Genomic DNA, 11,630 nt, shown 5'->3' with positions numbered 1-11,630 from the left:
GCGTGCGCCTCCGTACCTCTGCACTTTACTTCCGCACCTCCTCTGAGTCTCAGTGTGCTTTTCTCTTTCCTTCTAGTTGTAGAATTTGCACTCAGCCAGCCTTCCTGTGGTTCTGGGTGACGTCTGTTTTGTCTTTTAGTTGTATTTTTGAAGTGGTTGTGCGAGGCAGCAATTTCAGGTGTTTACCTATGCCGCCATCTTGGTTTCTCCTCTCCTAACATCTTGTTTATACAAATAATGAAATTGAGGCTCAGAGAGGAAAAGATTACTGCCATAGGCCACACAGCAAGTAATTGGCAAGAGTAGATCCAGGAACCCAGGTCTTCTGATTCCCAAATCAGAGCACTTTGTACAACACTACCCTCATTTGTCTGTTGCTGTGTAAAAATCACCTTAAACCTCAGTGGCTTATGACAACAGCAATAAGTTTATTACATATCATGGTTCCTGTGGGTCAGGAATTGGGGAAGGGCTCAGCTGGGCAGCCCAGGCTCACGGTCCCTCCAAGGCTGCAGTCGGAGAGTGACTGGAGCTGGAACTGTAGGGGGAGTGAAGATGGGGCTGCAGCAGCTGGGAACCGGCCAGGCATCTCTCCCTCCATGTAGTCCTGAGACTCTTCATGTGATATTTCCATGTGAGTTAGTTTGGGCTTCCTCACAGCATAGTGAGAGGGCGAGGCTTCAAGAGTGCGTGCTCCTTCTGATATTTCCAGGGGAATACTTTGTAAAGTATATGATTGTCTAACCACTATTCTCTACACCTAAAACTAATGCAAAATTATATTGAATGTAAGATGTAATTAAAAAAGTAAAAATAATTTTTTAAAAAAGAATGAGTGTTCCAGCAAACAAAGTGGAAGCCATATTTTCTTTTATGACCTAGCTTCCAAAGTCACCTAGCTTTACTTCTGCTATAGCCACAAGCCTGCCAAGCTTCAGGGGAGGAGGGAGGACCATAGATAGCCCCTGCATTTTGAAGCCACATTGGCAGAAGCGCATGTGAGGTAGGAGATCGTTTTGTAGCCATCTTGGGGTAGGAAAATTATCTCCTACCCCAATCTTACTTCCCCCTTTTCCTTCATGTGAAATTTCTGCTTTGGCCAACAGGGCTGCTCCAGGCCTTTCAGTCAAGCCTTCTGCTGTCTTGCTTTTTCAGTTTGCCTACCACCAGACTCCTGCCCAGGGTGCCTTCCTCTCTCCAGTGCTTTCCTTAAAATTCCCTACAGACTCCCATGAGTACCACACACAGCAATTTCCCTCTCATCAACGCATACAGACACTTGCATGTTTAATAGGTCGAAGACTTGCTCCACACTTGGTCAGGGCAGTCTGTGGGTTTCCACACATGGGCCCCAATCCACATCTGGATTCTATTGGCTGAACTGTTTTCCTCATTCTTCCAGGGTCACAGAGGTCCACATGGCTTCTGGCCATAAAGGGCAGGACAGAGCGGTGATCATAGTACAGTGTCTCTTCTGAGTTGGGCACAGGAGACTGGGCTCTGAGCACAAGGCCCTGGCAATCAGATGAGGGGTGGCAGTAAAATGTATTGGCAAGAGCCTTTGGCTGGGAATCAGGAAACAAGTGTGCCTGCACCAGCTCTCTGGCCAATTTGAGGTATGCATGACCTGAGGCAAACTACTCTCTCTCTTTCAGTGGGCCTCAGTTTCCCTACCTCTGCAATATGAAACCTAAAGCTTGCCCTTCTTATCTGTGTGATGAACCAGTAAGGAGATGAGAACAACCCTCTGAGAGCAGAAAATGCTTTTAGAATGCTAATCATTCTTGTACTTGTTTCTTCCCTCAATTATCACTGCCTTCCTCACCAACATGGAGACTCCAAGGAGTGGTGAGTTGGTAATAAGTGGTTATGGAGACGGCACTGGCCAACAGTTTTTCCCTTGGCATATATGGTAGGGGTCAGGCAGGCAGAGCATTGCAATATAACCATTCCCAAGTTTTTAAAAGACTCACCCTGGTCAGGAGCTAAAGCTGAGCAAAGGGTTTAACACAGAGCTAATAAGTCCACTGTGACCTGCTACAACATTCCCAGCCTATTCATGCTCCCAGGGAACACAAATAGTCTGAAAGGCACCCCCTACAACCTCCAGGGAGAAAGTTCTCTGTTAGGCTACTAATTTATCTGTGTGGTCTTGGGTAAATTAGTTCCCCTCTCTGGGCCTTAGTTTTCTTATAAGTAAAGGGATTCATCACCACCCCTGCTGCTGGAGAAGAGCTTGATGATTTCTTGGTTCCATTGTATCTACTGTGCAGGAGTATGGCATGTGGTGTCTCTGGGGCTGGAGCACATTAATTCAAAACAGCCTTCATAAAAAAATCCATGGTTTCCTCCAAATAAGGGGAGCCCCCTAGATCTTCATATCATGGGATCTAAGAGCTAGCTAAGGAGAGTTTGGGCCCAGGAGTTAGTAGACCAGAGAGGCAATTCTGGTCCTGTGATGTGACCTTGCCTGAGTCAGAGGATCTCAAAACTCTGGGGCTAAAAGGCACTGCCAAAATCCTCAAGCCCAGTGGTTATCATCCTCCAGAATGAACAGCCCAAGATGATGCTCACATGGGGGACCCACTGCCACTCCAGTGTTTGGGGCAATTCTCTGTCAGCCTGAACTTTATTCACCCCTTTTCTCCCACTCTAGAAATCATATCACCCCTCTCTAGTTTTGTGCATGTACACAAAATCTGGTCATTGCAGCATTGCTTGTAATAGAGAAAATCCAAAAGCAACTTAAATGTCCACCAGAAGGGGATTAATTTATTTAAGTTATGGGGCATCCATAATACAAAATGCTATGCAGAGATTTTCTTCTTAAATGCAGGAGGCATGAATATGTGGATATAGAAAGTTATTCAAAGTATATAGTTAAATGAAAAGAACCAAGCTGTGGAACAATATGCATGATACAATATATGTTAAACACATATACACACACATAACAATCTTTTTCTGTAGGTTGTTACATATGCATGTAAGGTATGTACTGTATGCGTGTTAGACTTCTCCAGAGAAATAAACCAATAGAATATGTAGATATAGAGATAGAGGTGGAGATATATGGATATGTACATTTATATGGCTCTTGCTATTATGGAGGCTGAGAAGTCCCATGATCTGCCATTTTCAAGCTGGAGATCCAAGAGAGTCAGTGATGTAATTCTAGTCTGAGTCTGAAGGCCAGATAACCAGGGATGCAGATGGTCTAAGTCCCAATCTGAGGACAGAGGAAGACTGATGTCCAGCTCAAGTAAGCAGGCAGGGAGGGAGCAAACTGTTTCTTCCTTTGCTTTTTGTTCTAAATAGGTCTTCAGCAGATTGGATGATGCCCATCCAGATTGGGGAGGGCAATCTACTTTACTGAGTCCACCAATTCAAATGCCAATGAAACACTCTCACAGACACATCCAAAAGTAATGTTGAATCTGGGTGCCCTGTGTCCCAGTCAAGTTGACATATAAAATTAGCCATGCCCAGCTGGTGTAGCTCAGTGGTTGAGCATTGAACTATGAACCAATAGGTCATTGTTCGATTCCCAGTCAGGGCATATGCCCTGGTTGTGGGCTCGATCCCCAGTGTGGAGTGTGCAGGAGGAGCAGACCAATTATTCTCTCTCATCATTAATGTTTCTATCTCTTTCTCCTCCCTTCTTCTCTGAAATCAATTATATATATATATATATATATTTGTTTTTTTTTTTAATTAGCCATTACAGTATGCAACTGCATAGACAAAAGCTTAGGTTACCGAAAACCCTAACAGATTGTCTTCAGAAAAGGGACTGTCTTCAGAAATGAGAAAGGGATTGTATTCAGAAATGAGAAAGGAGTCTCAAATAATTCTTCCAAAATATCTGGATAGTTTGGATTTTCCCAATGTGAATGTATTCAACAATGTATTTTCTGATTTAAAATTCCATTTAACAATAATGCCTATGGAAAGGGACACAAACAGATTAGTGGCTGCCAGGGATCAGGGATGGGAGGAGTGAGAGGATGGGTGTGATGCTGAAGGAGTAACTCCAGGGAGTTCCTTTATGGTGGTGGTTATGCAAAACCATACATGTGATAAAATTACATGGGACTGTACACACAAATATACACACGCAAATGAGTGCATGGAAAATTTCATGAAATCTTAAGGGATACAGTCCAGCTAATGGTATTGCACCCATGTTATTTCACTGGCTTTGATATTGTGCTATGGTTATGTAAGATGTTAGTGCTGGGGACAGCTGCGTGAAGAGCACAGGGGACCTCTCTGTACAGTTTTTGCAGCTTCTTGTGAGTCTATAGTTATTTGAGAATAAACACTTAAGAAAGGGGAGGCTCAGAGAACTTTTTGAATTTTTTGAGGTGATGGAAATGTTTCCTATCTAGAATGTGGTGGTGATTACATGACTGTACACATTTGTTAAAATTCTTTGAACTGTACACATAAAAAGGTGAATTTTAATGTATGTAAATTATGCTTTAATAAAGCCATCCTTTTTATCATTATAGTATCAACCTTTATTATAAACTAAAATCCTAGAGAGCAGAGGTGGCATCCTCCAGGTTCTAGATGTATGTGCCTGTCAGTAAGAGAAAACCATCTCCATGTTTGTAATGTAACAATAAACCCAATTTTTATAAAAACCACACACCAGAGAACAAATGAGTGAGAGTAATACTACTGTAGAAAGAATTGCTCTAATAGCTTGGAGGTACCTGGAGAGTATTATGCTAAGTGAAATAAGCCAGGCGGAGAAAGACAAGTATCACATGATCTCACTCATGTAGAATCTAATGAACAAAATAAACTGTTGAACAAAATAGATCCAGAGGCATAGAAGCATGGAACAGACTGGCATAGAAGCGTGGAACAGACTGTCGCATCTCAGAGGGAAGGCAAGGGTGGGTGGGAAGAGATCAACCAAAGAGCTTGTATGCATATATGCATAACCCATGGACTCAGACAATAGGGTGCTGGAGATCTGGGGCATGGGGCAGGCCAAGCCATAAGGCATCAGTGGGAGAAAAAAGGGGACATATGTAATACTTTCAATAATATTTTAAAAATGAAAAAATAAAATGACCAACATTTTTTAAAAAAAGAACTGTTCTGACTTATTAACGCAAGTAAACCATTCACAAACGTTTGCATTTTATGGTTAATAAAAAAATTGCTCTGAACACCCTTCACAATAGCCAGCAACACCTGTGCTGGGATCCCCATCAGATGATCAAACCCCTCAAGTGGCGAGGAGTCCCTCACATAATGCTGCAGCCTATACCATTGTTGGGAGAACTGTAATAGAAAGTTCTTTATTAGGCTACTAATTAGCTGTGTGGCCTTGGTTCAATTATTTCCTTTCTCTGGGCCTTGGTTTCCTTAGAAGAAAATGGACTAGCTGACCTCTCAGATCCCTTCCAGCTGTAACACTGAGTCACTAAAAATTGTAATTTACTTCCTCATAATTATTGACCTGATTCTGTCTTCTGCAGTCGCCCACAACTTGGCCGTGTGTAACAGGAACAGCCAGAAACACATTAGAAATCAGCTTGCCTGTGCCCTCCACATTGTCTTCATAGCACATGGAGGAGCAGTATGGGGCAGGGCTGGGATCACAGGATCCGCAGCCAGGTAGCCAGGAGGCTGACTCTGGACTCTGCCACTTCCCAGCCTCAGTGTCATATCTGTAAAAAGGAACTAATGGCCCAGCCGGCATGGCTCAGCAATTGAGCATCGACCTATGTACCAGGAGGTCATGGTTCAATTCTCGTTCAGGGCACATGCCTGGGTTGAGGGCTCAGTCCCCAGGGGGGAGCATGCAGGAGGCAGCCGATCAATGATTCTCTCTCACCATTGATGTTTCTCTCTCTCTCTCTCTCTCTCTCTCTCTCTCTCTCTCCCTCTCTGAAATCAATAAAAATACTTTTTTAAAAAAGGGATTAATAATAACAATCTCTTGGGGGAGGAGTAAATGTAGTAATGTATGTAAATCGGGGTGTGTGGGTGGCAGAACAATGCCCCCCAAAGATGTTTACATCGTAATACCTAGAAACTGTGAATGTGTCATGTTATGTGACAAGGGGGACTTATGGTTGCTAATGAGCTGACTTAAAACAGGGAGATTTAGGCATTATCCCAGATAATGAGCATGGACCCAATATAATCATGGGGGTCCTTATAAGTGAAAGAGGGAGGCAGGAGAGTCAGATTCAGCATGATGGGGCATGAGAAAGACTTGATAGGCCATTGCTGGCTTTGAAGATGGAAAGGTGTCATGAGCCAAGGAATGTGGGTACCTCTAAAAGCCAAAATAGGCCTCCAGAAGGAACACAGCCCTTCTGACATCTTGGTTTTAGCCCAGTGAGACCCATTTTGGACTTCTGATCTCCACAATTGTAAAAGGATATATGTGTGTTGTTTTAAGCCACTAAGTTTATGGCTTATCTGTGATTTCATATTCCGCTGTTTCAGTTACCCACTGTCAACTTAGGTCTGAAAATATTAAATAAAAATTTCCAGAAAGAAAAAATTAATGTTTTAAATTGTGTGCCTTCCTGAGTAGCGTGATGACTATCACTCAGTCTGGCTCTATTCTGCCCAGGATGTGAATCATCCCTTTGTCCAGAGTCCACACTGTATACACTCCCCCACCTGTTATTCAGTACCCATCAGGGTTATCAGATCAACTGTAGTGATATCACAGTGCTTGTGTTCAAGTAACCTTTATTTTACTTAATAATGGCCCCCAAACACAAAAGTAAGGATGCTGGTAACTTGGATATAACAAAGAGAAGCTGTAATGTGCTTCCTGTAAGTGAAAAAGTATGTCTGTCTGTATGTATGTATATGAAAAAGCATAGTATATATATGTAGAGTTTAATACTAGCCGTGGTTTCAGGCATCCACTGGGGGTCTTGGAATATATGCCCCACAGATAAGGCGGGACTACAGTACTTTGTTACAGCAGCCATAGGAAATCGACACAAGAGGCTATGACCATGACCCCTTCCTGATTGGTCTCCCAGCACCCACTCTTGCCCCTCACAACATAGCCAAAACAATGTCTCCAAGACCCTCATCTAAACAAGTCACATCCTTTAATGCTACTCTTCTCCCTCTTCTTCAACTGCACCCCAGGGCCTTTGAACCTGCTGCCCTCTGTTTAAAATATGCCATCGCTCCCTTGGCAACATTTAGTCACCTTGCATCTTTGGCTCAAAGCTGATAATGCTGCTTCCCCAAGGCAACCTTCTCTGATCCCCCGCCTGGGTCAGGTTCTGTGTGTAAATCCTTTCATGGCGCCCTGCACTCCTCTGCAGCACTTGTAGTTTTTCTAATAAATATATGGGTTTCTCTACCTTGGGGTATACTGCTTGTCTTTGCCCAGTAGGCTGTAAGCTTCCTAAGGAAAGGGATAATGTCTGTCTTATGCACTTCACCTAGTCCTGTGTCTGGTACACAGGAAACACTTAGTAAATGGCAGCTATTATCACTGTTTCATTTTTGAATCTTCACCAATCTTCAATTGGTAGAGCATCGTCCTGTATACTGGAAGGTCATGTGTTCAATTCCTGGTCAGGGCACATTCCCAGGTTGTGGTTTCCATCCCTGGTCGGGGATGTGTACGGAAGGTAGCCGACCAATGTTTCTCTCTTACATCAATGTTCCCCCCCGCCTCCCTCCTCCTTCCCTTCTCTCTAAAAATCAATGAAAACACATCCTTAGGCCCGTGGTCGGCAAACTGCAGCTTGCGAGCCACATGCGGCTCTTTGGCCCCTTGAGTGTGGCTCTTCTAAGCCTTAGGAGCACCCTAATTAAGTTAATAACAATGTATCTACCTATATAGTTTAAGTTTAAAAAATTTGGCTCTCAAAAGAAATTTCAATCGTTGTACTGTTGATATTTGGCTCTGTTGACTAATGAGTTTGCCGACCACTGCCTTAGGTGAAGATTAAAAAAATAAAATATGAAAATAAAAGTGGTCCCCCTTGACCTAGTCCTCCTGGGTGGTGAGAGCAGCTCAATGTATAAACTGAGTATGCTGTCACTGCATATTGGGGGCATGCCATTTCTATTGACGCAGCTGAAGGCCATTTTCCTTTGTCGCTGTCTCACACTCTCAGCTCCAGCTGAACTTGACATCACTCAAACTACCCACCCACCAGCCCCAAGTTTTGTTGCCATCAGAACATCTGTCAAGCTAGCTTTCCCTGCCCTGTTTCTGTGTGGTTTCTCTTTGTAACCTAAGTGTGGAGCTTTCCCCTCATCCCTGTGTAGTTCCATCATCTAATGTTATTGGGTCCTTGTTCTAATCTGTCTGTATCTTGCTGAGTCCCAATTCAGTATATTAACCAACCCTCCCAGCCTCGTGTCATCTGCTCACCTGAGCAATGTGTCCCTGCACCTGCCTCCAAGACCTGGATAACAACGAGGAGCAAGGGTAGTATTAATAACAGGGCCCTGGAAATGCTGCCAGAGATCTCCTGGGCCTGGCACCTATTGAGGGGTGTTGAATCAGCAATACAAACTGTGCCCAGATCAAGTCCTGGCTTTGCCACTATTGTGGTTGCAAAATTGGGAATAATAATACCGTATATTAGTTTCCTAGGGCCATGGTATCAAAGTACCATAAACTTGGTGGCTTAAAACAACAGAAATGTATTCTCTCACAGTCTGGAGGCTAGAAGTTCAAAACCAAAGTATCTGCAGGGCCACACTTCCTCTAAATCAGTGGTTCTCAACCTTCTGGCCCTTTAAATACAGTTCCTCATGTTGTGACCCAACCATAAAATTATTTTCGTTGCTACTTCATAACTGTAATGTTGCTACTGTTATGAATCGTAATGTAAATATCTGATATGCAGGGTGGTCTTAGGCGACCCCTGTGAAAGGGTTGTTCGACCGCCAAAGGGGTCTCAACCCACAGGTTGAGAACCGCTGCTCTAAAGGTTCTAGTGGAGGATCCTTCCTTGCCTCTTCTAGCTCCAGGTGGCTCCTGGTGTTCCTTAGCTTAAGGCAGCATAACTCCAGTCTCTGCCACATGGTCTTCTTCTCTCTGTATGTCTCTGTGAGTCCTCTTCTCTTCTTGTAAGGACACCAGTCATTGAACGTAGAGCCCACCCTGCTCAATATGACCTTGTCTTAGCTAATTATACCTGCAAAGACCCTATGTCTAAATAAAGCCACATTCTGGCCCAGCCAGTGTGGTTCAGTGGTTGAGTGTCAACCTATGAACCAGGAAGTCAGGGTTCGATTCCCGGTCAGGGCACATGCCCAGGTTTTGGGCTCAATCCCCAGTGTGAGGTGTGCAGGAGGTGGCCAATCAATGATTCTCTCTCATCATTGATGTTTCTGTCTTTTCTTCCCCCTTCCTCTCTGAAATCAATCAATAAATAAGGCCACATTCTGAAGTTCTCGGGGGACATGAATTGGGGGGTGGACACTATTGAACTCACTACAAGCCCAGGAAGATAATGTAGGGCAGGACTTCTCAAACAGTACTCTGCGCACACCCACTTGGAGAGCTTGTTAAAATGCAGATTTGAGTTAGTCAGCTTGGGTTGGGTCTGAATTTCTCACAAGCTCTCGGGTGATGCCCTAGCTGCTCCTCTGGGCTTTGAATAACAATGATGTAGGTGAAAGACAGTGCTTTGAAAACAGATGTCCGGTAGGCTTATTCCATTTCTTTTGTAATGAGTTTTTCTCACGGTCCTCTTTCCCATTCACCTGGCTCTTGTGCAAACTATAGAAGATAGAAAACATGTTTTAGTTTGAGTCCCCTCAAAAACAGACCCGGAGACAAGGACTCAGGTTTAGCTATTGTATTGGGGAGGTGCTCACGTGAGGCACACGTGTGGAAGTAGCTAAAGGGAGAAAGGGGAGAAAAAACAAAGAAAATGGCATTAAACAGCAGGTGGCCAGGGGGCAACTAGGGCTCCATCCTGCAGGGGGACACTCCTCAGAAATGTCCTTCTGGATTGCTTGGCTGGGGTGGGGGTGGGGGGCTAGGGCATTTCTCCACTGATTTCCATTCCCCATCATTGAAAGCTGCCCTGGGATCGGGTTTCTGTGTGTAGCTGGCCTAGCTCCCCAAATGCTGGAGAAAGCCCTCTCTCTGGCAGAGAAGCTGCAGGCGCTGGATGTGAGAAGCATGGGCCTGCTGGAAAGAGCCTTCTCCTGCAGCCGCAGGTGACCTCGAGGAGGAGGCTAAGATGGGGGAGGGAGGGAGATCATCATCACCTGCTACAGAAGCCTTCCAGGTTTGCATGTCAGTGGTATCTCTACCATTCTATTTTGAGCTCATGAGCTGCCCAAGCAAGCTCTCACTTACAGTTATGATTAAGACTGTCATCCAGCCCTAGAGGACACCTTGCCCACAGCAGTGGCATGGGAGAATCTGTCAATGGCCTGTCAAAACTCGCATGTGCCCTACCTCCCCTTATCTGCCTTCACATGGGTAAAATTGTTTATACTGTTAGATGCATGATGGGGAGAAGTGACCCCCTAGGGTAGTGGAACTATGCATCAGGATCACCTTAAGGAGGGAGTACTCCCCTATCTCATAGTCCCAACTTCACCTAGTTCAATTGATCCACACTCTTGACATTCAGTATCACGTATCATCTGCATCACAACCCTATGAGGTAGTTGCTATGATTGTCCCTATTTTATAGCCATATACTGAGGGCTTGAAAAGCTAAGTCGCTTGGCCAAGGTCACTTACAAAATGGCAATAGTGAGATCCAAATGTAGTCTATCTGATGTACTATACTCTGTGGATTCCAGATAGTAGACCCCAATGAGATTTAAATAGAAATCAAAAGTACATTTCCAGAACCATCTGTTGGACAAGAACAGTGAGGAAAACTACTTTTATTTGTACACAGCTTCTAGTTCTAGTATAACACACTAGGTCTGTTGAGGTGTGATTCCTCCCTTGGAAAAATAAGTTACTGCATGTAAAATACATGTATTCCTTTTTATAAATTAGTGTGTTCCTCTGTGCTGGTATTTGCTCGATGGGTGGATTTTTCTTAGATAATTGGTAACTGAATAGGTCCAGACTCTAATAAACAAAAGATATTATGGAAAAATGAAATTTAAAAATTCAATGTCATTAGTTTAAAATTTTTCATCATAGGATTTCCTCAACTAGTGATTTACCCCAAAATGTATTAAATACAGGATTCCACTCCCACACACATTTCAGGAACACATTTACTTCGCAAAATAAGAGAAATCCACCTTTCTGCTATGTTTGTGGCCATTTTCCTTCTCTTTCTTGGCAGCACACTCCCCAAGAGAGAGCATGGTGGATTTCCCTGCAAATGGTACGGACAGGGCCAGAGGTGTGGACACAGAGAGGTTTTCAATCCCTAAGTTTGAGTAAACCAGCCCTTGAAAAATGAGCCCGTACAGCTCTGTGGAGGGAGAGAAAGAGAGTGGAGGGGTGGGGAGAAAATATGACCTTTTCTGCATTTCTTCAACTCTGGCTTCTTTCCCCTTTTTGTACACTTATCACTCACTGTAGAGAACACAGAAGAGAAAAGGCCCCAGTCTCTGCCTTGAAGGCCCTGACAGTCCAGTTGGAGAGACAAGCAGAGCACACTGGAAACAGCTCATAT

This window comes from Myotis daubentonii, chromosome X (assembly GCF_963259705.1).
Source record: "Myotis daubentonii chromosome X, mMyoDau2.1, whole genome shotgun sequence".
NCBI classification, from domain to species: Eukaryota; Metazoa; Chordata; class Mammalia; order Chiroptera; family Vespertilionidae; genus Myotis; species Myotis daubentonii.
The sequence above is the reverse complement of the archived record's forward strand: the minus strand, read 5'-3'. Positions refer to the sequence as shown.